The sequence below is a fragment of the Haemaphysalis longicornis genome, unplaced genomic scaffold (genome assembly GCF_048455015.1).
Source record: "Haemaphysalis longicornis isolate Haplotype H1 unplaced genomic scaffold, Haemaphysalis longicornis Haplotype H1 scaffold_6, whole genome shotgun sequence".
Lineage (NCBI taxonomy): Eukaryota > Metazoa > Arthropoda > Arachnida > Ixodida > Ixodidae > Haemaphysalis > Haemaphysalis longicornis.
In genome coordinates, this window is record NW_027526407.1 from 36,347,661 (window position 1) to 36,372,426 (window position 24,766).

The window sequence follows — 24,766 nt, forward strand, 5'->3', positions numbered from 1 at the left end:
GCGCGCGTAACAACACACGCCCCATAAACTACGCCCACGCGGCAGTGATCACGTTGCAAGAAAGACATGTGACTATGAGGGTCAGACTCATGGCCTTATCTACCAAATGCCCCACCGAACGCCGCAGTAAACAACCCAGCGGCCATTTTCGCGTCTTCCTCTCGAAGGTTGTTTTGCCCCCTTTGTCCATCATATAGCACTTTTTGTTAATACCTACAATTTGTATCCCCCTCTTCCCATTTTTGTTGTTTTTCTCTGGAGCACATTGGTGATGACATCACTTCATTGTTTTTTGGGTGTACTTGTTTGCTTTTTGTGTCTGCCCCCCGAATTCGCTAGTGTTGGCGCAGTGCTTCCGAGAAAACTGGGTCAATGGCCTTTCCGCCTTCTCTCTGCTCCAGTGAGTTCAGCTCCGCCTTACTTTTATTTTGTCACTTTTTATTGGCTCTAATCCAGATCTCCCTGGAACCATTCTTCGATGCAATCGTGTCTTGAGTTATTTTTTTCTCTTGATCAACTTCATCCAGTTTAGCTTAAGCTTAAGAAGAATTCGCCTATAAGTTCCCTTTTAAGCTGCATACTTCGTGTTGTCACTACCCGCTTCTGCTTTCGTCTTTCTACATCACCGGTATTTGGAAAGTACAACATTTTGACTTCGCGTTCTTTTCAATTTTGTATCAATTTGCGCTGAGGTTCCACAATGAGATCGAGTTCGCGGAATTTAGTGTAAGTCCCCGTCGTCGGCACATATCAACATCATAAACAAACCGCCGTGAACGAACCTTGCAAGTCGTTTCACTAAGGTGGATTGGAACGACCGCGCTAGAGCACCATGTTAACATTTTAAGCGAGCTTTACAAGGCCAGGGGAAAGAAAAATTCGGTGGTACCCTGTACGCAGAAAACTGCTTCTGCGCAACCCCATGCGCATGCGCGGAAATAAGCGGGTTGGAGAGGGGTGTGAAGTAAGGGGAGAGGTAGATGAAGTAGCTTTTCTGTCGCACCAGCAAAGTCAGGCACGGCGCATTGGAGGGAGCGAAAAAGAGTCTCTCTCGCAAGTAGAACGCTCGCGCAGCGACCTACTGCGTGAATCACGGCTCAAGCGACCACGGTAGGCAGGGGTGGTGCAGTTCTGACAGGGCACCGTCAACTTGGCAATGGCAAAGCCCGACCACACGCTACACCTTCACTCGTCCAACATACTGGTCCACCAGTGCATTGGCGCACGTTTTAGTAACAGCGAAGTAGCTCAAGCCTTTTCCGTTCGTGCGGATCACTAACGGAAATTCCGCAAGGTGAAGTGGCGGCCAAGGAGGCCAAGAAGCTAGGCCGAGAAGCTCAACGGGAAGTGGTGAAGAGGCAAGGAGCCCACAAGCAGGTGTTGGAAGTGCGTTCCCCCAAAAAACGTGGTTAGGGAAGGTCAGGGAATACAAATCCGGTACCTTTACGCCGTAAAACCGGCAACCTAACCATTGCGCCACCCCAACGGACTGTAAAATACGGGGTTACCAGGGGTGGTGAAGAATAACTGGAGTAGCTAATTTTAAAGTGAAAAAATATGAGCATCTCCACTTCGTGGATGATGGCGTGGGTGCGGAGTACGGGGAATTGAAATGGCATCAAAGTTGCGCTCATAGTAACATCTGATTTGCGCACCGAGCGTCATATGATTTGAGCCGTGAGTTGCACCTTGATTATACCCTAAATGAAACTGCAACTCACGGGTCAAATCGAATTTCACTTGATGTTCGCTTGATGGTGGTACGCGCACGTATGGACGCGGACGGACATTGGAGGTCCTAAGATACTCCGCACAATTACAGGCGAGGAAGTAAGCCGTTTGACTCTCGGGTACTAGCTCACGGCCGTATCCCAATGGGTAAGACGACTGACACTAACTCTAACATATCTTCCAGACACAGCCTCGAATCCTGCCGGTGCGTGTGTGAAATTTTGTGATTGTAAATGCTATGCGCACGTACGCGGACGGACATTGTGTGGTCCTAAGGTACTCCGCACCTAAAACACTTCCTGTGGTCGGAATGGAGCCTGGGATCTTCGCTTTATGAAACCGGTGTCTAGCCGATTGCGCTATCATCGTAATCTGGGCACACAGCCTTAACTTTGGGCTCTTGTTGCGAGCGTTGGCTTTAGAATTTGGCGGATTGGGTTTTGTACTTTAGGAGGGTGGCTTGTTGATTTTAATTCAACTGAGTATACATGCGTAGGCACAGCTTCGGTTTTTAACCATTTTCGTCTTAAGACAAGGGCAGGCCTAAGAAAAGCCAAGTGAAAGCTAGCGAAAAACACTAGATACGCTGTTTCCTCAGTCGTCGCATCTCAATTAGGAGGGGGCTAAATTTTTTATCTCGTTCTCTTTTGCATAATGTTTTGTTCGTTAAGCCACCACTTATTCAACGGGTGAACGTTGAGCTTGCCGGCTTTTACTCCGTTTATCGTGCGACGTACCGAACGCTGAGCATCGATATCGGACATCGTTCTTGGCTCGTCCACTCTCCAAAACAACAGCTAGACGATAAAGGCGATAAGGGGATGGGCTGCACACTTCCGGGGAGGTATGGCACGTGAGATACATTTTCGGGGTTTTACAAGCTGGCCTCTTCTCTATACTCTCTTGTATCCTGTGCTGTGCAGTTGCTGCGCTCTCTGCTGCAGACACAGCAGCCGTTATACCTGCACAGTCAGTATTCCCAACGTGTTATATTCCATCTCACAAGCTGGTTGGAGCACAGTGAGTGTTACAACATGTGCAGCGCCACTGTAGTCCCACAGCGCACTAATTGCATGTTCACTTCATTTATTCCACCAATAAAAAAAGCACTCACAATAGGAGCTGGTCTAATACGCCAGGTGTAGCAACAGCGTGATAACAAGATAACAAAATAAGATAACAAAATAACAAAATAATATTGATAACAAAATAATATTGCGCGTTTCCCTGCTTGCAAGCTTGCTAAAACAGACGGCTTCTATTCGCATTTTATGAATTCGCCGGCATCGCCTAGGAAAGGTCTGCTGCCGGTCTTGTTTTTTTCAGCTCTTTCCGAGGGCGTAAAAAATGTTTTGGGCAAAGTATTCGTCTTGTATATCGCGCGGTCGCAGGAATGGTGCTCCCTCTGCGCCCCCTTGACAGCCGCAGTCACTCATGGGTCATGGGTTTGCCGTCGAATTCCTTCACGAGAATAAGTTGAAATTTTAGGGTTTTCACGTTCCGCATGTACAGCTGGGTAAGGGAAGCGCGCCATAGAGGGAGGTTACGAAAAAAAATTACGCCCACCTCCCTTCGCGGGAACCCTGTTGTGATGCGACGCTGAAGGGTGTTCCATTGTGCGCTTCCGTTGGGTCGATTACTCGAATTGCGAGAGCAATCGTCGGGTAATGCGAGAGATAGAGAGAGCAAGCGTAGCGCGGACGACCGTCGACTGAGAGACCGGCTGGAGCGCGGCACTCCGCTTATATGCGCAGCGCGCCCGAAGGAGAGGAGACCGCGGAGAGAGAGGGCGCTGCACATGCGCACAGCGCGCTTGCGCGCGCGCAGCGCCGCCCACCGGTGGAGTGAGATTGCGCTGCGCCACGCGCCCGCAGATGTTGGGCGAGAGTGTTCGCTACCGGAGAGAGGAGAGGGGGTGAGCGGAGGAGAGACGCAGCTGTGCGTACGCGGACGCCGACGACGACAGACGCAGGACAGGGCCGCCGGCAAGAGATGCTCCTCTCAGCGTCGCATCTAATATTTTTTAATTTCACCATCTTAAATCCCGGGTGTTCGCCGATCGCCTCAATAAGGAAAACAGAAGCGACAGCCGGGACAAAACCAGTGGCCTTGTACTGAACATCAACCTTAGATCCAAGCCATTTCGCCGAATGTTGCCCGAAAAATATAGGGTAACTCATTCTTGCAGAAAAATGAGCCCGCCATTGGCTAGTGTTTTATCGACAGGTAGCTCCTGGGTACGCAGCCCGACCGCAGCTGTCGTCTTGCGCGTCAACAAGCCAGTTATTAAGAAAATGCTCACTACCATCTCGCGTTGGCTAAGAAAAAAAGCGAAATTCAGAATGCCGCCGCCCTTACAACATCTTTCTAAAGAAAATGTTAAAAAGTTATAAACATGAAAAGGCTGTGGAAGGAAAGCCCTGCAGAAATGTTGATTTTGATTGCTATGGAAATCATAACGCAGGTTCACGGGGATCCTTCTAATATAAAATGGAAGCCGTCGTACAAGGAGAGTAGTCAATAAACGATAATTAACAATACCTAGAGAGCCAACATTGATAAGATTTTTATATCTTTTCGGATTTGTGGCTCCCTAAATGCGCACTAAGGACAATGAACCGACCTTTAATGAATCGACAACCTTAATGAATCGGCAACAAACCACGATGAACCACATACGGTAGGCCTAACTATCACTAATCAGAGTTGTGAGGTTTGCTTTCGTCTACGCCACTGCCAGAACATTGTGCCTGTACCTATTTGCTTCTGACCGTCGGCTTTGTGTTGCTCCCTTCTTGTCCCTTTGGAAAGCGCAGGGTAGTCCACGCAGATCACCCTGGTTAACCTCCCTGGAATTTTCACTTTTTCTTCAGCTACTTCTTTGCTTGGCTCTTTGGCTGGCTCCCTTTGCTTGGCTCTTTGCTTGGCTCTTTGCTTGGCTCTTTGCTTGGCTCTTTGCTTGGCTCTTTGGCTGGCTTCCCAATGGCTTCTCACTGCAACAAGTCCCATGAAAGGGTCATTGGCCGCTAGCCGAGGCTTTGCTAGAAACTTTTTCTCGCAAAACCTAACTTATCAGGCCAAAGGGAACGGGACGGAGAAGGAGTTGTGAGGGTGCATTGCGTTTGTGTGGCGACCAAGGAAAAGCAAGACACATGCTATAGAAGAAGGGCGCTAAAGTTTAAGTAAAAAAGTTATTTTGAGTTTATTAGGCAATAGTCGCTCAAAGCCTTCACACAAGCCAGGAGCCGACCCTGGGGTAGTGATTGAGTGCAATTTGCGTCGGTGTTGCTCACAGCCCGAGAGTTACGGAATAGTGGCCTGGCGTGGCTTTTCTGTTGTTGGCGTGATTACGAGTTCAGCGTCCCTCAGATAGCAGGCGCGGGGCGAAGAAAGATGACGCGTCAACGAAAGCTGCGCAAAGCCTTACATAAAGTGAGCAGTAGGAGGTTACTGAAGGTAGCAAAGAGCGAGGTTTCGAGATCCATGTGTCTTCATTTGAACGCTAGAAAGCGGAGCCGCGAGCTTCCAAATTCCAAGGAATGACTATACGAAGTCCTTTATGTCTCTTTACAATTGTTCGTTCCATCGAGTGCAAAGTCACTTTAAGGTAAAAATGGGTCACGCGCTTCAGTGCCTTACCTTTGCCAATTCTGCGGGAATAATCTGGAGAGTTGTTGAAAGGTTTTTGCTTTTCTTGTAGGCATTGCGTTCCTGATATATGGCTTTTGCTGCAGAATCAGCAGGACTAGCCTTGGTTTACTTTATCCCTGCCACAAAAATGTTTCGGTTGCCTGCTGAGATATCTTCAGAGAAAGCTTAGAAAACAGATGATTTCCAAAATAAAGTTTAGCACGCAAAACTTGCAGTGCTGATATGAAACCACCTTAATATAATAATTCGACTATATTTACAATCCTGTGATGTACTTTATCACCGTCGAATTCACATGCAGCGGTAGTACTTGCGACTTGGATCTATCATAAAAGAAAGTCTTTAAAACTAGCCAAGTGCAAGTCACTGGGATCCACCGTGATTAAGTGTGGCGGCACTTTTCGGGCCGTACAAATTAATTCCAGACTACTGTATACCTCATGGGCGAGTTACAATTTACGCTACAAGTACTTAGAATATATGTACTAAAACAGGAACGCTGATTGCGGAAATACTAATGCATCAGCATTCGTGCTCTTCAATTGGTTCTAGGGGGAATAAAATGAAATAACTTTTAGTCATTACACATTGCACATGGACTTTGACAACGTGCGTGTACGCTTACTAGGGGGAAATTCTGTTATCGTAATTTGCAGAAATTATTTTTAATTTTTTCCCATCTGCGTATCTGGTTGCTTTCTAGAGAGCTGAAGGTCTCAATAGTAAAATTTGTGATAGGTGGACCTGAATCTAAACCATTTGTATCTATCTGTTCGTACTGTATTATTCGTTAATTTCCATAAATTCGTTGTCAGATTAGTATTCCTTTAGTCCTTGCGTGCGTTTACTGCACGCTGTCGGGGAAATGTGCAACAGTCGTAATATTCAGTTTCTTTTACACTTCACTTGCCTTTCGAGTTGACTTGGCGCTTTGCATCTGTACTAAAGTTATTGGCAAGACATCGTACCCACTTAACTTACAAGTTTGAAAGTTTTGATCTTGCTCTAGGCTTTCGTAAGGTCATGTTAGCAGAGATATCATAGGTGTACCTCAAATTAAGCCTGTGGGTTTTTTTTTCTTTCTGTTTGTGAGCAGTCAGCAATCAATAGGTTTTTTTAGTTAGTACCGGCGGAGTGGAGTCACCTGGGAACAAAGTAAAATTAATTACCTATTTCATGATTTCCAAAAACCAAATTCCTGTGTTTATTACAGTTTTAAACTTCCGTGTCCTGAAGAAGGAATAACATTTTCACATAGCAAAAGCTTCGAACTTATTTGAAAACCAAAAGAAGGCTCCTGAGACCTGAACCGAAAAATGAAAACCAAAAACAAGGCAAACTGTATAAGGTTGACGAATGACAGTTATTATTACAAAAAGAAGAATTATTTCAGGATGTTTACAAAGATGGTGAGATAAAGGCCTCTTCAACTATGAGAACTTTTGTTTGTAATTGCACCAGTCGGACTTCACATGTCTTCTGCACGAACAAACTGCTAAGAGCTTTTTTTCGTACGAGAAGCACACAGACCCCTTTGATTTTAAATAGTCGTATACGCCATGAAATATGTGAGAGAAGAATTTCACAAAACATGTTTTTATGCCAGAGGATCGGTAGGCTAAGGCGCGCCAGTGTGAAACAATTTCGACCGTGTCGAAGCGGTCGGAATTCAACCATAACTCGTGAAATTGTCTTATGTGTAGCACGGAGTGGGGTGTAGTGACCTGGTGCTTTCAGGAAAATGTGGGGGATTTCGCGGTTTTTGGACGTTCGTGAGCTGTTTTCTTAACGTACGGAACGGGATGGTCTGTTTCTGAACTTCTGTGAAGGACCCCGGTATGTTGAGTAATATCTGTAATATAATACTCACGGACACTTAAATAGTCTCTCTGCGCAGCATCGTCTCTCCTATGTGTGTTTGCTGGGCGTAGCTTATCCATTGCGAACACAAATAGCGAAGATGTGATCGAAGAATTGAAAAGTGGCAAAGAATAAAATCACGATTGTCTTTGGAAGCAAATCGTTCAAAGGTGTTTGCGGTCTGAACAATGCCCGCAATCCTGCTGGGGGAATAATGAGGAACGCCCATGGTAAGAAGAAGGAGATGTCGGTATGAACCGTATTTCTTTCCTGCTGCTGGATTGTCCGAATCAATTATTTACAGGCAAACTCCGTCTTTTGTTTTAGGCAACCACGTCTTTCTAACCCGTCAAAATATCATTCCTGCGGTGCTCTTATTGCTCTCTATTCTTTGTGACCCAGATTTACACGTACATACATAAAATAAGCAGACGCTTAGGATGTAATGTAAAGCAGATCGGTTTCTTATTGACGACAAAAATGGTCAATGGCGCTTTTCTGTACTGGGCGCTTGATTGGAGAGTATGTTGTTGATACACTCTTCGCAGAATCCGTTGCGTGCTGTGGTAGTGTTCCGGTTACTCTTCTGTCTAAAGGCTGTTGTGAGGTGTTTAATACAGTTGGGAGCAATAGTAGGAATTATGCACCCGGAATCACTCACTCATTCTGCGGACTGGAGTACACTTAAAGAAGCCATGAAGAGAAAATACAACTTCATTTAATTTGAAAGAACTAGAATTAAGCATCTCTCTGAATTCCATTACAGCCACAAAAAATGTTTTTTAACGAAAAAAAGCAAGTATTTAAAACTTTGAGATTTTGCGCCACAGTGACGTGTTATGAGCAAGAATGACGTCATACGGGCCAACAATAAAACATAACTTTCAGTGCGTTAACTGCACGTTATCATTAAAGTGATGCAGCCAAATGGAACTAGAGGCCCCATTACAGATGTCCAGTCATGTGTCGTCGCGACAGGTGAGTTAGGCGGCCGCCAATCGCATAAACAAGGTTCCGTGACGTCATAGAAAAGTTGCAGGAAATTCGCTAGGGGGTCGGGACTGCTTCACGCGTTTTCTTTCATGTCTCCGTTATTTGTTCGAAGATTGCGATGATATTGGTATCATTGTTAACGGGACTAAGCAGTCTTTCTAAAAAACCCAAATTGTATTTTGTCTTCATGGCTTCTTTAACATGCAGAGGTAAGCAGATCAGCAGTTAAGGGCCAAACCTATGTTATGTTGATGCGCTGCTCTTCGGACGCTGCCGGCGTAAAATTCGGACTTTCGCTCCCAAGAGTATATACATTTGGGACCCTTATTTGCTGCATGCACGCCTTCGCTGCGAAGTTATTAGGCAGTGTTATATACAAAAAAAACAATGCATGTTTGTTTTATTATTAAAATGAGCACCTCACCCATTCCGAGTGAGAATAAGTAATGCTTTTCGTTGTGTGCAGCAGTGAACAAACTGAAACTTCAATTTCTGATAATTGTATGCGGTATAACTTGGGGACGGAAATTGAGAAATTTACGACCCCAGATGAACTAAGAATTTAAGCCGCGTGGAAATAAAGCGGCTTCACCGAAATACATTTCTTCAACTGACAGCTAAAGAGTAGCAAAAAAGTTGAAAAAGAAAGAAATAACTAATGTTTATTGTTGCCAAGTGTCTCAAGAGCCAAGCAAACCAAATCTACTCAGTAGAACGGTGTTTTATTTTCGTCGCAAAAGCGGGTGCAACTGAAATAACATACATTTTGTGTAATGCAACTGATGAAAAATAAACATTGTGTGTTATCCTAAAAACTAGGTAAGGTGGTGTTTCCACTCATACAATCGCCGCGTAATTGTGTACAGAAGCACCTAAACAAACATCGTGCGAAAGAGTTTGTGCACACGAAGATAGTTGGACCGCGATTTGCATCAATATTTTACATGTAATCCGCCAAGCGGCTCCCCGTGTCATTGCCTACTTTGTTGAGTTATGAGCCTCCTACTGTTTTTTTACGTAGTCCGAAAGCGTCAGCCAAGAAACGTGTGCAATGTGTGAAAGGTTCGTTTCTGAAATTTTTGTTGAAAACAGTCCAGGCAATACTAAAGCATGCGTATAACGAGTTGCTTCTTGGGAACATAAAGCGGCTACTGCCTTCCCATTTTATGCGCAAGACGTAATGCATGAAGAGCAATACAAGTTTAACGCTCAGTGTATAAACGTCCTGGGTGGCTTTCATACCGATTATCAATTTTTCTTCCTCAAGATACCAAGCTTTCTGCGCTGCACGTTATTAGCCGACTGTCACGTCTCTGTAATCTCCTACTTCCCTCCAGCAGACTCCGTAGGCCAGAGCGGTCAACGATCTTGCCAGGCGCTGTTCGGCGGAAGCAGCCACACACCACAGCCGACTATCTCTCCCATACCAACAGACAGGCTTTTATCCCAGACGTCATCATTGCAGAACCGAGGGGATGCAGCCACAGCCGACTCTTAAGGAAGGCGACTAGGAAATTGATGACAGCGACCGCGGATGCCGCTCCTTCCACTGCGCGCCAAAGGGGAAGAGAGGCCGCTGACCCCGATGAAGGATCGTCATACAATTTTAGAGATCGAGGTTCTTGTGTGGATAGAAAAACCGTCTGTTTGGGGCTCCGATGCGTCTGAAATTAAGCTATGTAGAGTAGACAAAAAACAATTCGAGGATTTCGCACAAGATGGCAAGGTTTGTGCAGGTTTGCCATTATGATATCAGCATGCCTATGTAAAGATAGGGGGATAAAACGAATTTGTAAAGACTGGTGGAAGGGTCACTTTCCTGGGCGTGTTGTGAACAGCAAACAAAGCATCTCGTTTGTGTTGGCGTCGCTCCGACAATGTCGACAGACAAGCACATATCCCTAGAATGGCGGTGCAGTGAAAAGAAAAGTATTTCTTAAGACCGCGATGGCTAACCTTGAAATTCACATTGCAGTTTCATGATTGTGTCCTGCTTACGCTGTCCTTGGTATTAGTGTCTTTGCATAAATACACTACGGAGCATAAATGCAAAACAGTAGCTCTACGCTGAAAGCAAAACCCCCTAATGATGGTAAATTCGTATATGTAGCATTTGCAGGTCTTCTTATTAGAACTTCTCTGCCGTGGTTGACTGTACCCTAATAGCAGGATACATAAAATAACCAATCAGTGATAGCAATCAAACTTCGGTCTCATCGATGAAATAAAATTAGAGGCGAAGGCTTTACTTTGATTTTTTTAGCATTTACTACAGTATTAGCCCGAAATATCAACATGAACTACTCACAAAACGCATGCAGCAGGACAAGGGTCTTACTGCCGCACATAAAATGAGAGAAGTTATAAAAAAACAAATAATTTACGTCCGCGCAAGAGGTCTAAATGGGGCACCTTTAAAAAGCCTAGTATGGGCACCCTCACGCATTGGCTACTAAAATACCAAATACTTCTTAAAGAATTCAAAGAGTTCGGTCATTTAGACAAATATTTTTGCAACCTAAGAAATCGAACAGGCACTGACCCGAAAGTTTACAGCACCGAGCCGAAAGAGCTGTGAAATACAGAATAAGGGTCGGCATAACGTCCGGTCGGTGGTTAGGTGGGGGCAGTGACTTCAAGCTGTCATCGCAATGCCTCGTTCGTATTGAATTGACGAGTGGGGGGCCGGTTTTCTGCACTGCGCAATTCGTGCTCTCAAAAGGGCTTGAACCGTTCAGTCTTCGCTTTCGTTCCCCCATTCAATCTGTTTCGTGAGTACTTAGCCCTCACGCACAGACGACCTTTGAGCTCTGGGAGAGATAACTTGACAGCGTTTTTAGAGGGAGGCAGAGTGCTGTCGTACCAAATGCCTTAAAACGCAAGGCTCTATGGCTGCAACGAAGTTATATTTGGGGGAGATAATTATAACAAAAGAGGTAAAAAACTAGGAAGATAAGATAAGAAGCATACATGGGGTAAAATATTTGCATTTTAATGAGATTCCGACAAAGCGCCATTGAGGCTTCTAAAGTTTAAGGTTTCTATAGGTATCAACCTAACTTGATGAGCCACCCTAATTAGCAGTAGCATACCAAGTTGAGCAATTCGTAATATCCCCTTTAAATAACGAAGTATTGGAATATTTCTGCTATTATTCGCGCCTCTGTACGCTTAGGTCTTTTAACTGCAGTCACCGAGGTTTCAACGTTAAATTATGAGCTCAGATTTTGAAGCACTTTCTGGAAAATTCTTTTTCGCGTGACGAGTAAAAATAAATACATCGTTTTAATTGCTCAAGGTGCCTTTGAATGTGGTCTGTCGCAGTTTGGTCTCACCTACAACTATGCTGAAAAAGCTTTAAAAAGCACGCGAATTTTGCGGATTTTGTCATTATCGTACCGACATTATCATCAAGGTAAAAACAAAACAAACGCCCGAACAAAAATGCTTTTTGTATCAGTTGTGCCAATTTTTTACCCTTTCTGGGGTTTCTAGTAACAATGGAGGATGCGGCCGAGTATTGAAACTATCACCTCAGTACAAAATAACTTCAAGCGCCAAGAAATAATTACTGTACTATACTGTCACGGAGTTGTTTCTTTCTACCCTACAAGTAACCTCAAATTCGGATCAAAGCTGGGCGATGTTTGTACTACATTGCTTAGGGTTGCATGACCCATATTTTGAATCATTGTTCTGGCGATTTCGAAATAAAAGTGTAGCAAAAATTTGGAGAAACAAAATCCCACCACGAATTTTGTTGCGCGGTTGCATGTGGATTTACGACACTCATTTCTGAGAAAAACATCACCGCCGCTATACCTGCGTAAAAGGCCAAACCGATGCTTCCACCGTACGGTAATAAAATAAGATGAAACAATTTGCGGTAATTAGCCACTGGAAAATGAGCCATTCAGTTGGGGGCAAGCTGTTGGAAATGTTTATGGCGTTTTCTTTATTTTCTGTTAGGTTCAGTATACTGCTCTGTGTTTTTGCCAAACTGCATATGGAAGAAACTTTAAAGATGAGCGGACAGAAAAAAGTAGGAAAGCCAGAGAAAAAGAAGAAAGACGGTAAGCAGAAAAAAGAGAGGTGTGCAAACCTCGCAGACATTAAGAAAACTGATAATAGTGATCGAGTCTAGAGTTAGGCATGTAGCAGAGTTTTGTGCAGAAAGTTCATTAGCGGATTGCAGTATCTGTCTTCGTGCACTCAGTGCTCCACGTCTTACGGTTTATTCCACCGGAGACCAGCGCCTCTGAGCGCGTTGTCCCGAGTCATCCCTGTTCCCGTGAATATCTAAAACAGATGCTTGGCATCAGCTTCAGCCGCCGGATATGGACACTTGGAATATGTTCCTGCTATATCTGGCCAGATTCCCCAAGTACGGGTGACTGAAGCTGGGATTACAGCCCCATCCCGAAGCCTCGGGATAAAAACTTCCTCCAACCGCGAAAGGTGAGGACGGTTAAGTGCACTTCTTCAAACTGTGTGTTAAGTAATGACTTCCTTCATCTTTTTTTATTATACAAACACTCAGAACTTTCTTTTTCTTTTGTTGTAATGGTGCAAGAGGCACGCCTAATCGTAATGTGATAAGTCACAAACGTTATGCCCGGCCATGGGTTGTGATGATTTCTTATTGTTTTGCTTTCAATTTCGAGGTGCGGGGATAGCATAGGTGCCACTTCGCCGAAGCAAACGAGCTTTTGCTAAATAGCAGCATGGTTATATTTATGGCCGAGTACTTTTGTTTCTCGGACATAAAAACTTCCTTTCATTTGGTTCTAGCGGCCATCCTGTCCGTGATTTGATTACTTTTGCAATCGATTTCTTTTGCCCTCAAATTTTAGATAATGCAATTGCAGCAGCTCGTTCATGAACCCTTGATTACGGTTGTGCACACTAAATGGGTTTGATTATGTCACGAACTTTATACTAGCTTTACGCCAACTGTTCTTTGTGCCAGGAGGTTTTTTTGTTGAGCATTAGGGCACCGCCGTCTAACTACTTCTTTCGCTGCCCAGTGAAATTATCGTTTAAACTGCATAATAATTTCACAGACGTAAGCTGCATACCTGAAAAATGCCTCTGACACAAGCTTTCGGTAAAGTTTGGAAACATTTTTTCACTGATATTTGTCTTCATCTTTTTATTTGTTCTAGTCAGTGGATGACATTTTACGCCTGTGTGGCTTTCATACAAGTCCTGAGGTTAATTTTTAAAGAGTGGAAGTAATTTTTTTGCAATGTGTTACCCCTTTTAATGCACTGTTCAGACTTTGGCTATCACCAGAAGGATCAACATTTGGGCGAGTATGTACTGGTTATGTATCATCTTGACGAAACAGCGTAAAAAACGAGGACACTAGGAGAGAAAGACAACAGGACGACTGGCTATCAGCTATCGTAGCTATCAGCTATCAGCTATTGGCTATCAGCTATCGTAACTGTTTTAGCAGAAATAGGTCGAAACACAAGCTTAATTTAACATGTTTACGGCAATTGGGCTGTCAAATGTTTTTTTTTGCAACAAAACGTCGCAACCATGCCACAAAAATCGCAGCTATTCTGTAAAAGGTACGTTTTCGCAAAACGATATTTTATGACTTTCTGTACATTTTGTCTTTGCCTATACAAATTCCCAAACATCGAAACTATACTATTGCTTACCTAACATACAAAAATGAATTGAAAAAGAAAAGCGCGTTTTTCCTTTGTGTGCTTCAGTGCTCGCGCGTGGCCATTGCCGTGAAGATCATTCTGTTTTGTCCCGGAAATGTTTTCTTTTAATATAGCATAGGTATACAGGTATAGCAATTGTTATGTCATATGTCTGATTTGAATATTCACCAGATTCAAAAATAGAAGCCCCCCTAAGGACGTTTTTTCGAACTGGGTTCAACGGTTCTGACGTAAACTATTTGTTCAACCACTATTTAGGTTGAAAGGTAGTGCACCCAACACGATTAGTTAGAGCAGTCTATTCGATTTTGTACAAAGTGGTCCATGTTTCAGGTTTTGTTCTTACTGGGGATCATAAAACGCAAACGGCTTAGCCTTACCGTCTCTGTTAACACCTAGAGGATCAAAAAGCAGTCAAACATTGCGTACGTGGTGGGCTCCGAAAGTGGAAATAAATACCGATGCCATTCCGGCGTTACCTTGTTAATCTACTTTAAAAACAGAAGAAAAGCAATCTAAACAATAAGAAAACGGTGAAAAGGGGGAAGCGAGGGTTACGGAGTAGGAGCAGTGAGCCAACCTTAACCGCGACCGCGAAGCGACTACCCGACATAAGTTTACGACGTCATAAAATGTCTGGCGTAAACAAAAATACGTTTTTGCATGACGCATACTTCTTTTATTGGCATCCACCAGGCCCGTGCCGGTTGACCGACACATATTATATGTCGACGACACGCCGCCTAGAAAGTATGTTGTTACGACTGCCTAATATAATCACCCATTCCAGGTACTTATTTTTGGATGACGGGGAAAATTCTCTGCAGCGCTCTTTGCTACAAAGAATGTGGTTGATGAATCAGTCACACACGAAAGTGAAATGGGCAGCGAAATCTGCAGCTGAGCATGATTTCCGGGTAGGCGGCTGTCTTGTGAGCGTGCTTGGCGAGCGATGTGCTCTCGCGGTTCGCTTCGGCAAAGGCGTACTGGCGTCATTTCCGTGACGGATATGACATCAGTGAAATCGTGGGGTATCGCGGCATAAAACACTTTGGTGGTAAAATATAAAACCCTCAAACGAACAACTCTAAGCATAGCGTAGTCTTTAGTGTTAAAGGGTGCTTCCCCGCAAGAATCTGCTATGTGCAGGGGTGCACCCTTTACAGGCCACTTGCATCATTAAACAGGCTTCACTTCCGGGACAGATATGACGTCAGCGGAATCTTCGTGTATCCGGGAATAACACTCTTCCGTGTTGGAGAATAAAGAGTTGGTATGCTAACGTGGTTTGCTACAGTCTAAGAGTACAAGTCTTAGAAGGCCATAAAATATTTTGTTGTGTGTCAAATTAGATACCAGGGCTAATCTGTTTAGGTAGTCCATGAAGCACACAAGGCTATTGCAAATAGTCACTGCAAGATGGACGGCGGAGCTGACTCACTCATTTGTGAATTGTACCAGGGCGAACGACCACGATCACCAGAAAGAAGGTCGTGTGGCGTCCCTAAGAACAAATATTCATTTCATAAGTAATAAAAAAAGCGTAGATTGATGATGATGGGATAAGAGATGGCTTGTGGATTCTTATGGCTGCTATATAGGCTTCCACGAACAAGAACAATCCCGCACAATCCCGCAGTCTTGGAAATGCGACTTCGCGTAATATCAACTACGCGATGTAATACTGAGCACCGCATAGCACCTTTGGCCCTGTGCGGTTTCTATAGACCTTATTCAAAAACTGGCGCCCTCTCGCGAGAACCGCGTGCGTTTCCGCCATTTTCGGGGATTCCCGGATCTCGGGATACCGCTGTATACATGATAGCCCGGGTTTAGCGACGCGCACGTCGGCATTTATCGTTGTCCAAGATGCCCAAATACTGCCGAGTAACTTGCTGTGCTCAAAGATGATACGAGGACAACCACGGAAATAGCGTGCACATTATTTCTCTACGGAAGCGTCACTCGAGCCCTCCGTGAAGTCGCTTGCGGGTGTCGACTTCCCTTCGCGCAGTAATATTATAGCTAGATCGCATGCATAGTCAGGAAACGATTAATATGTGCAGGACTAAAAAGGTACCAAAGTGAGCTATTTTCTACCCCTGTATTTGCCGAGGAGCACTCCTCCCTGCTGGTAGGTAAGGCGCACTGCATCAGCCAGCTCGAACTTTATCGTGCGGGTAGAGTTTTGAGTCTGCCGTTCTTGACTTGCGCGCCCGCATTTTCTTTTTATTCTGTACGTTCGGTAGGCGTTTATGGAAGTACTACGCATTGTTTTGTTTGCCAAACGTTACAGGAAATAAGGGAACCGCGAGAGTTGCAACCTTCCCGTAGCGCCATGAGTATCGCAAGTAACGTACATAGTAACCCGTGTATCGGTCATTTACCGCTCGTCGCCTGCTGTTCAACCGTAGCCTATTTTCCCAAGATCAAATTTTTCAAGTGGAATTTTCTAAGCGGTAGTGTGCACCCAGTTTTGTTGTCCACGGCGCAAGCAAAGGACGCTCCGCGGTCGCCGCGAGGCATGCGCTCACGAGCGCGTGGCATTTTCTCGCTCTTTAAGGCTTTTGCAGTTTTTTTTTGCTAAAGCCTTTGCGTGTGCTGGGGACGCTCGGCGGTCGCCGCGAGGCACGCGCGCACCAGCGCTCGGCAATTTATTGGTAATTTAATTATTCATTGGCAATTTATTGGTAACTTATTGGCAATGTTTAGCACGTTACACGCCGCACACGTTACGCGCTACACATCACGGCCAGCTACAGCAGATCCGCTGTTAAAAAATGCCAGGTATGTAATTTATTTTTTAAGGGTTTTTTTTCGTCTGCAGGTTTCCTCTGCATCTCAGAGGATCCTTAGCGTATAGCTATATCGCGAGAGCCCCCTCACTCATTTCAACCCCTGGACAGCCCGCAAGTTTTGAAGCGTGTCAGGAATGATCTCTTGAGAAACCCGCAGGATGCGAACCGACACGGACGTACTTTCAAAGCCAAAAAAAAAAAAAGAAAGGAAATGCGACAGCCTCCAACAGCTTCTCTGCCGGTGCCTCCATGATTGGCTTTTCGATGCATAATACGTATTTACGAAGTCTCCCGCAAATGTGGGCAACAGAGAAAGTTCCACAGATCACTCGTCGCTCATTTTGCTGCGCTCAAATCTGAATATAAAAGGATCGCCAAGCCGAGAAAGCTCCTCACACGCTCCGTACCAAGCAATCCCGCGACCGGCGACCCCCAACATGGCGTCACGTGCTCGTTTCGTTTTTCGTCCGGTAGATGGCGGCACTTTTGCATAAGGTCTATTCCTTGCCAAGAGAGCTATACAGACGTGTTTTTTTAGAAGGGTGAAAGAGCTGGTATGAAGCGGCAAAAAAGTGTGTTGCCAGAGCGAGACCGCGCAGAGACAAAAATTTCGATGACATCCACTAAATGGCGGTGACAGCAGCAGGCTGATTCTATAATAAATAGTTGTAACACACAACGCCAGAATAGATCAGCCGAGGGTAGGTCCTATACGAAGTGCCACTATTGCTTGCAAGGCCTTAGATAGCTATTGCGGTAAACACCCAGTAAAACATCCATAATAAACGCCGGACAAAACTATCTATTGAGGATATAATCTTTTAATGAGCATACTTTAGAGTTAAATCATTTTCGTCGCTCCTCTGTTTACGCTGTTATTTTTATGTGGGTTGCAGGGCTCCAGCAGAACAAACGACACAAATACACCCTAAGTAGCTCCTATAGCCAACCAGGGCGAACACACCACCAGCAGCTGCTTGGGTGATGTACTCTGGGCCACGTCAGCGGCACCTCTTATGCTCGTAGAGGCAAATCAGCGATTACGCACCGTTCGAGCCGACCACGCCAAACAGTGTTACCCTAATGTTTGGTTCTTGTGTTTGGTGGGACTCGCGGCAGCGCGAGGCAGAACCTATTTTTCTTCGATGTACTTTTTATATCACGTATCTTTGACGCCGTTTGTGAACCCTGGTATGTATTTGCTTCGAAAACTAAAACACACTGCGCAATTGCAACTGAAAGAGTGTTGCTTTTCGTTTATGTGTTTGAATTTTGCCTTTAATATGGCCTAAGGTAGTCGACCACAAAAAAATGCTGACATGTACGAACCCCAACACCAGTGATAGAGTGTTAAAACGTTCTTACAAGTATACATTTTTCTTCACGCGACCTGGTAAGAAAGGCAAGGATTGCAGTAGTGGTTTTCTTAATCAGGAAAAGGACTGCACAACAGAAAGGGCGGATTCCTGAGGTTCAGGTCAAAACACTAGTTTACTAGGCAAAAAATATAGCTGCACAAGAAAAGCGCGTGCAGTTTGGCAGTCGCCGAAATCTCACATTGCTTACACGTATGCGGAAGCACACACTTATTAGCGCGTAGCAGCGTAAACACACGTAAGCATCTAATCTTTTTAATGCTGTCCGCCCGTACGCAGACAGCTTAAGTCAAAGCAGATATTAAACTTGGGCAGAGAGCTTTTAGCCAGGGTCATGAAAGTTAGGTCCTTCATACCCCGCAGAAAGTGGTGCTGTTTCATTGAGAGTGTTCACATCATTTGAGGACTGTTTGCATTGCTTCCGTATTCCGAACCCGTGTATATGGCAGCAAAGGCTCTCAGTACAAATTATCGGCTGAGAATATTACTTTTCAAGTTCTTTCAATGCGTTGCAAGTGTTTGCAAAACGGCCTAGCAAAAGATTTATAATCAGGACCACACTGCGCCAACTTCTCCGACTGGCTTCGCTTAGTACCGCCATGTTAGTCGGAACTCGTGTTTACTGCATTTAAAGACTTAATTCCTAATCGTGTCAGTCGTGAAATGTGAATCAGTCACTTTCTTATTGCTGCTTCGCTCGGTAGTAGTACACATTGCACGTGGAACCAAACAGCATTAACATTACTTTTGCCGCAATATTGTCAAACGCACTCTCCGTTGATATTTTAGATTTTTCTATTGTGTTTCATCCCTTAACATGCTTGCGTTAACCGAAGATTGTACTAAGAGAATTCTTCCGCGAAATCATCTTTGATAAGTGCTTCGATGGTTGACATGCTGACATGAACAAACTCGCGCACCAAGGGGCAGAAAGAAGTATCGAGGTTTCGACCTGCGCTGTTTTATGGCGTTGTGCTTCTAAGGAAGTTATTCTTGTTTATATCTAAAAATGCTAAACGCAAAATTCGAATTGTAATCCACCTTTCCTTGGGAAATATTTCGTCAGTAAATCGTGAGACAACACCTTGAAAGCATTAATGATCTCTTGGACATCTTTTAAACGCAGTATATTTGCACATTCGTGGACAGCCCTGCTGGTGTTGAAGCAAAAGATAAAGACGTATTTGCTCAATGCAAGCTATCTCCTGGTGCTAGGCAGATATTGGAAAGAGGTATGAGGAGAATTGAGCGAACTGCGTTTTGTATTATCTAAAATCTTCTGTAGTTTCCGAAAATTAGTTGTTTTGTTTCTTAAATCTTAATTTTTTGTTGGTTATGAATATTATATTTTCAGTTTCCCCAGTAATGTTTGCTCTATTGAGTGCAATTTGGTCCTTTTATTTTTTAGCACTGCGTGGTTGTTAGAATACTCTTTAAATTAAACCTAATCATATCAGTGTAAAGCATTTTGTGGCTTAGTTTATAAAGTGCAATGTTGCCCAGCACAATCCTGCAAGTAGTTTCTAGTCGAGGCAGACGTATATATACAGGGCGTAAAGTAGAAAACCCGTTCTGTATTGAACGATTGGGGTATAGTCAGTAAAATTCAATAACAAATTTCTTCCTAATGCTTCCGCTTGTATTTTAATCAAACAGAACGGCGCTGAATTGTACCCTTTAGTTAGAGCACTTCCACGATTGTTTGCTTGAGCGAGTTGGTATGGCGCCCATGGTTCCCGAAAGCACGACCACTGCACAAGAGCGAGCTGAAAAGAAAAGGGCGACACAATTCACCACGAGCAACATTATATTTTAAGGAAACACAAATTATGTACTCTAGCATAATCACTGTAAACAGGAACAGTATTATTTAGCCTTAAAATATATTGGGATCTACAACGCCCAGTTATGCGATAATTTTATTATACACAAGCTGAAAGATAGCATAGTTCCATCAATGACAGGACAGAGATGGGACGCTGGCACAATGGTGATCTTATTTATGAATTACCGCCGTTTCGATAACCTGAAGGGTAGTTAGATTTTTGTGCGGGCTCCAAGTTGTTCGGAGCGCTTTCTCTCGTCCTGGTCTATTCCTCTTGTCACTGTCGACAGCTCGCACATTATATAACTTTATTCGCTTAGAACGGTGGTTTGGGCTAGTTGGTGGTGCACACTGAAATTCGAAACAGCGCGAAAATACGGGACAAGGAAACGACGACACAAGGCCCTGACTAACAATTGGTTGGTTTATTGCGCGGGTTGCGGAATATACCCAGAAAAGAAGGCGAGAAGGAACACGATAAAAAAGAAGGAAGCACGAATGAAAGAAGTCCATCGAACATTGCACACAAAATAAAAGATTGATACACGTGCATTGATTAAATGGTAGAAACGCTGATATGAGACGTGGCCAGAGGCGCGAGGCAAGCAAGATATCCTGAACAATTTTGTATTTTGTATGCAATGTTCGATGCACTTCTTTTTGTTTCGTGCTCTTTTTCGTGCTTCCTTCTTTTTTATTGCGTTCCTTCTCGCCTTCTTTTCTGGGCATATTTCGGAACCCGCGCAATAAACCAACCAGTTGTTAGTCAGCGCCTTGTGTCGTCGTTTCCTTGTCCCATCCTTTCGCTCTGTTTCGAATTTCAGTTTATTCGCTTCAATTGAACATATCTTATAGTATATAAAGCCTTTTTCTGCAAAAAGAACGTAATCACAAAAAGAACACAGATGAAGCGCAGACGTTACCTGTTTAATTTCCTCCCTCATGCTGCCTTAGTATAACATACTGGGGCTGGGGGGATATTTTATCGTAACGAATACGCAAGAAACAAAACGGCGAAATACCCAACTAAATCAAGCCATCATTAAAAACCGCTCAGAATGGATGTCTTCTGTCTGCATGCGCTGGCTGGGTAGTTTGCTCAGGCGTTTTAAATTTTTGTGGCTCCGTCGTTGGAAAGAATGTTCCTGGAATGACGGTTTTGATAGTACTTACCGAGGACGGTATATGTTTAGTTCCTGCTGGAGATGACTCTGCAAAAAAGTGTTGCTGTCATTCCCAACCTCAAGATAAACAAAATCTTCGCATGAGCAGAAACCCGATATAAAACAGATTCTTAAAGGAGCCATGAAGAGAAAATACAACTTCGTTTAATTTGAAAGAACTAGGATTCAGTATTTCACTCAGCTCCATTACAGCCACAAAAGATGTTTTTTAACGAAAAAAAAAGGCAGAAGTATTTAAACATTTTCAAATTTTCCGCCACAGTGACGTGTTATGAGCAAGAATGACGTCATACGGGCCAACAATAAAATATAATTTGCAGTGCGTTAACTGCACGTTAGCATTCAAGTGATGCGGTCAAATAGAACTAGAGGCCCCATTACAGACATCCAGCCATGTGTCGTCGCGACAGGTCAGTTAGACGGGCGCCAATCGCACAAACAAGGTTCCGTGACGTCATAGAAAAGTTGCGGGAAATTGGCTGGGGGGTCGCGGCTGCTTCACACTTTTTCTTTCATATCTCCGTTATTTGTTCGAAGATTGCGATGATATTAGTATCATTGTTATCGGGACTAAGCAGTCTTTCTAATAAACGCAACTTGTATTTTGTCTTCATGGCTCCTTTAAAGGTCCCTTTATGTAGTTCCATCGAAGCAAGAAATCGGTGAGCTAGCCTTGCTCCGGCTGACAAAAAGCTGTAGTAGATTTTTTTGTTAGGAAACGTTTGCGCTGAGCAGTTAACTTTGTTCATGTTCTCTGCCGTTTGCTTTGCATCTGTGTGTATTTGCTGAGACGATTGCTCCGACCTGCACGCTGAAAAGCAACTGTTCGTTTATGACCCCCTAGTCATGGCATTCAGATAGCAATAGTAATCATCCTGGTGACGGGCTAGCCAAAACATTTCGCATGGTATTCTAATCTAGCACAACTGAATGGCTCAACTTGGAGAGATAGCGAAGTGCAATGTAGCTTCTTCGTCACTCGAATATCGGCTAGTTTTAACGTGTGTATGCCAAGATGTGAAAGACGTGCATGACAGATAGAAGCGCGCTGATTGTAGTTCTTTTTGCGGTTCGCCTCTGCTTGCTGTGTGAGCGATCCATTCATTGTTAATAAAAAAACAGCGCGTTCACGGTTTTAAGTGACTTAACGCCAGTGTACTTTCTATTATCAATAAATACAAACTTTGATTTTTATTAGCAGCTAAAGAAAACTACTATCAAAGTTTTCACGCGGGATAAATCAGCGACTGACTCCAAATATTAAATTAAAACACCAAAATAGGACAAGTGCTTAGAACTTCACGGAAAGGCAGGTTGTTGTGAAAATGTATATATAGCCGGAGGGGCTTTGCGCCTATTTGAAAGGCATTGCAATACCAACGACGATGGTGGTCGTTGGTAAGCACTAATACTACATGAGAACCTTTTTTAGTGTCCCCTGGTTCCTTTCATGTTGCAAAAGTCGCGTCTAATAAACTGAAAACAAATTTATGTTTTCTCAGCGGTCTCAATTGCTACAAATAGACGTACTATTTGTAACAACTACTTCGAAACACACGAGAAACCAACTGGGAAAGCTAATATAAACAATAATTCAGCCACCTTCAGGACACGCAAAACCGTTTATTATTGAATACTGAACTTTTTTATGTGTCGTTGTTGGTCAAAAATAACATTGCATATATCTTTGTGTGCATACTTTTATATCAGAATATCTGGCGTTATATCAAGCGCATAACTTCGAATAGGTGTTGTTGACAAGAGAAACACATTGTTTTAAACCTATTTAAACACTTTAGCGTTAGTTCATGCTTTAATTACCCCTAAAAAATTAGAAGTCGTACAAAACAGGTAGAAAATAAAAAATCTTGTAAAACATCTTTTTTTTCAGAATTCTTTATACCGCTACCTCTGGGCACCATTCAACAAACTCGAGAACCACAACTCTTACCTTAGAATAGAGCATAAACAGAAATATAAAAGTAAGAATAGTGGCAAATAGATTTATTTTCGTCGGTAATGTGATAATGAAAGTAGCAAACCTTTAGGTGCTTTCATAACAAACTTGTAATGGGCTCAATACACCTCCCCTATGCAGCGATGACTGTTGGCTGGGGATCAATTTGTGTGCGTGTAGATTCAACCTCTTTGGGGTTTTTTTTTGCGTGATTTTGTTCTCCCTTGAAATGTATTTCTCACTATGTAGAAAGGGAAGAACGTACACTACTGTCAGCATTTTGGCGGCTGCACTTAGGTTATATAAAGACATCGCGCTTTCGAGGTCTCATTTCTTTTTTTACGGAGCACTGTTTTGTAGCAGCTGGCGGGTAGAAAGTTTAACGTAAAAGTACAGCCTAATTTATTCTGTGCTGGCTTTAAACACCGCGACTGGACGCCAGAAGGTACGTGTACTATTGCAACGCTCGTGCCTGGTTCTTTTCCTTCCACGTCTGGAGTACTTTCGACCCGCCGCGGTGGCTCAGTGGCTAAGGCGTTGCGCTGCTGAGCACGAGGTCGCGGGTTCGATTCCCGGCCGCGGCGGCCGCTTTTCTGATGGAGGCGAAAAGCAAAAACGCCCGTGTGTACGAGATTTCGGCGCACTTAAAAGATCCCCAGGTGGTCAAAATTAATCCGGAGCCCTCCACTACGGCGCGCCTCATCGCCTGCGTTGCGTCGGCGCGTTAAACCCGACAATCAATCAATCAATCAATGGAGTACTTTCCCCGTTTTTCAGTGTGAGAAAGCTGCTGGAGAATACAACCACGTGTCGTTCGCTTGCAGGGCGCAATAAGTTGTTCCACGTGTGAGCGGGGTGTTCTAGTTTGCAAACGTAATTCAATTAAACAATTTTGAATCGATTACTTCTCATAGTTTCTAATCTATTTAAACTGGATCGTCGGCGTTGTGCACAATAAAGACAATGTAGCTTCACTCCAGGCTACTTTGTATAACAAAAAAAGTTCTTCGACAAATAAGATTCGCTAACAGCCATGTTTTTTTTTCTACATCCGGTTTTGCGAGGTCTCAAAAGCAGCTACTTTATCTTCCCCGTATTGTTTCCTTAAGAACTGATATGAGTGCAAATGTGGCCATTCCATCAGTGCACACTCTCAATGCTTTTCGCGTTTGGAAGAAAACAGTTACAAGAGGTTCAGGGAATAAAGCCGGCCTGGTGGTTTGAAATAGGTTACTTTTGAAGGTCTTCAAAAGTCCGTGTCTTTGGTTGCATCGTGTGGAAGTAATGTCGGCCAAACACTGAAGTTTAGCATTCCTGTCATTTTACGTTTTTTAGTTTACATGCGTGAGTCTGATTTCTTCACCCCACACAACCTCTACTGCCTTTTCACCTGTCGCACTGTCAGAAATGCCCACATTTCAAGACGTACCAAGCCACAAGCAGCCTACTTTGTACTCCGACTGCCCCCCTTCCTGGCCTAGAATGCTCGTTCCCAAATAAAAGCTCTCTCACCGTCCTTCTCCCTCTTTCTACAATGCATGAAATACCTTTCGAATCGGAAACATTTGCCACCAAAAAATACAAGCAAAAAGGTACAAAACCTTCTGAAAAATAAAATTGTTAACAGAACATTGGAGGTCATTTTAAGCGTTTCTTTAGCTACCAGGGGAAGAACTTGTAAGAGACGGATATAAAAAGGTGCTTCAC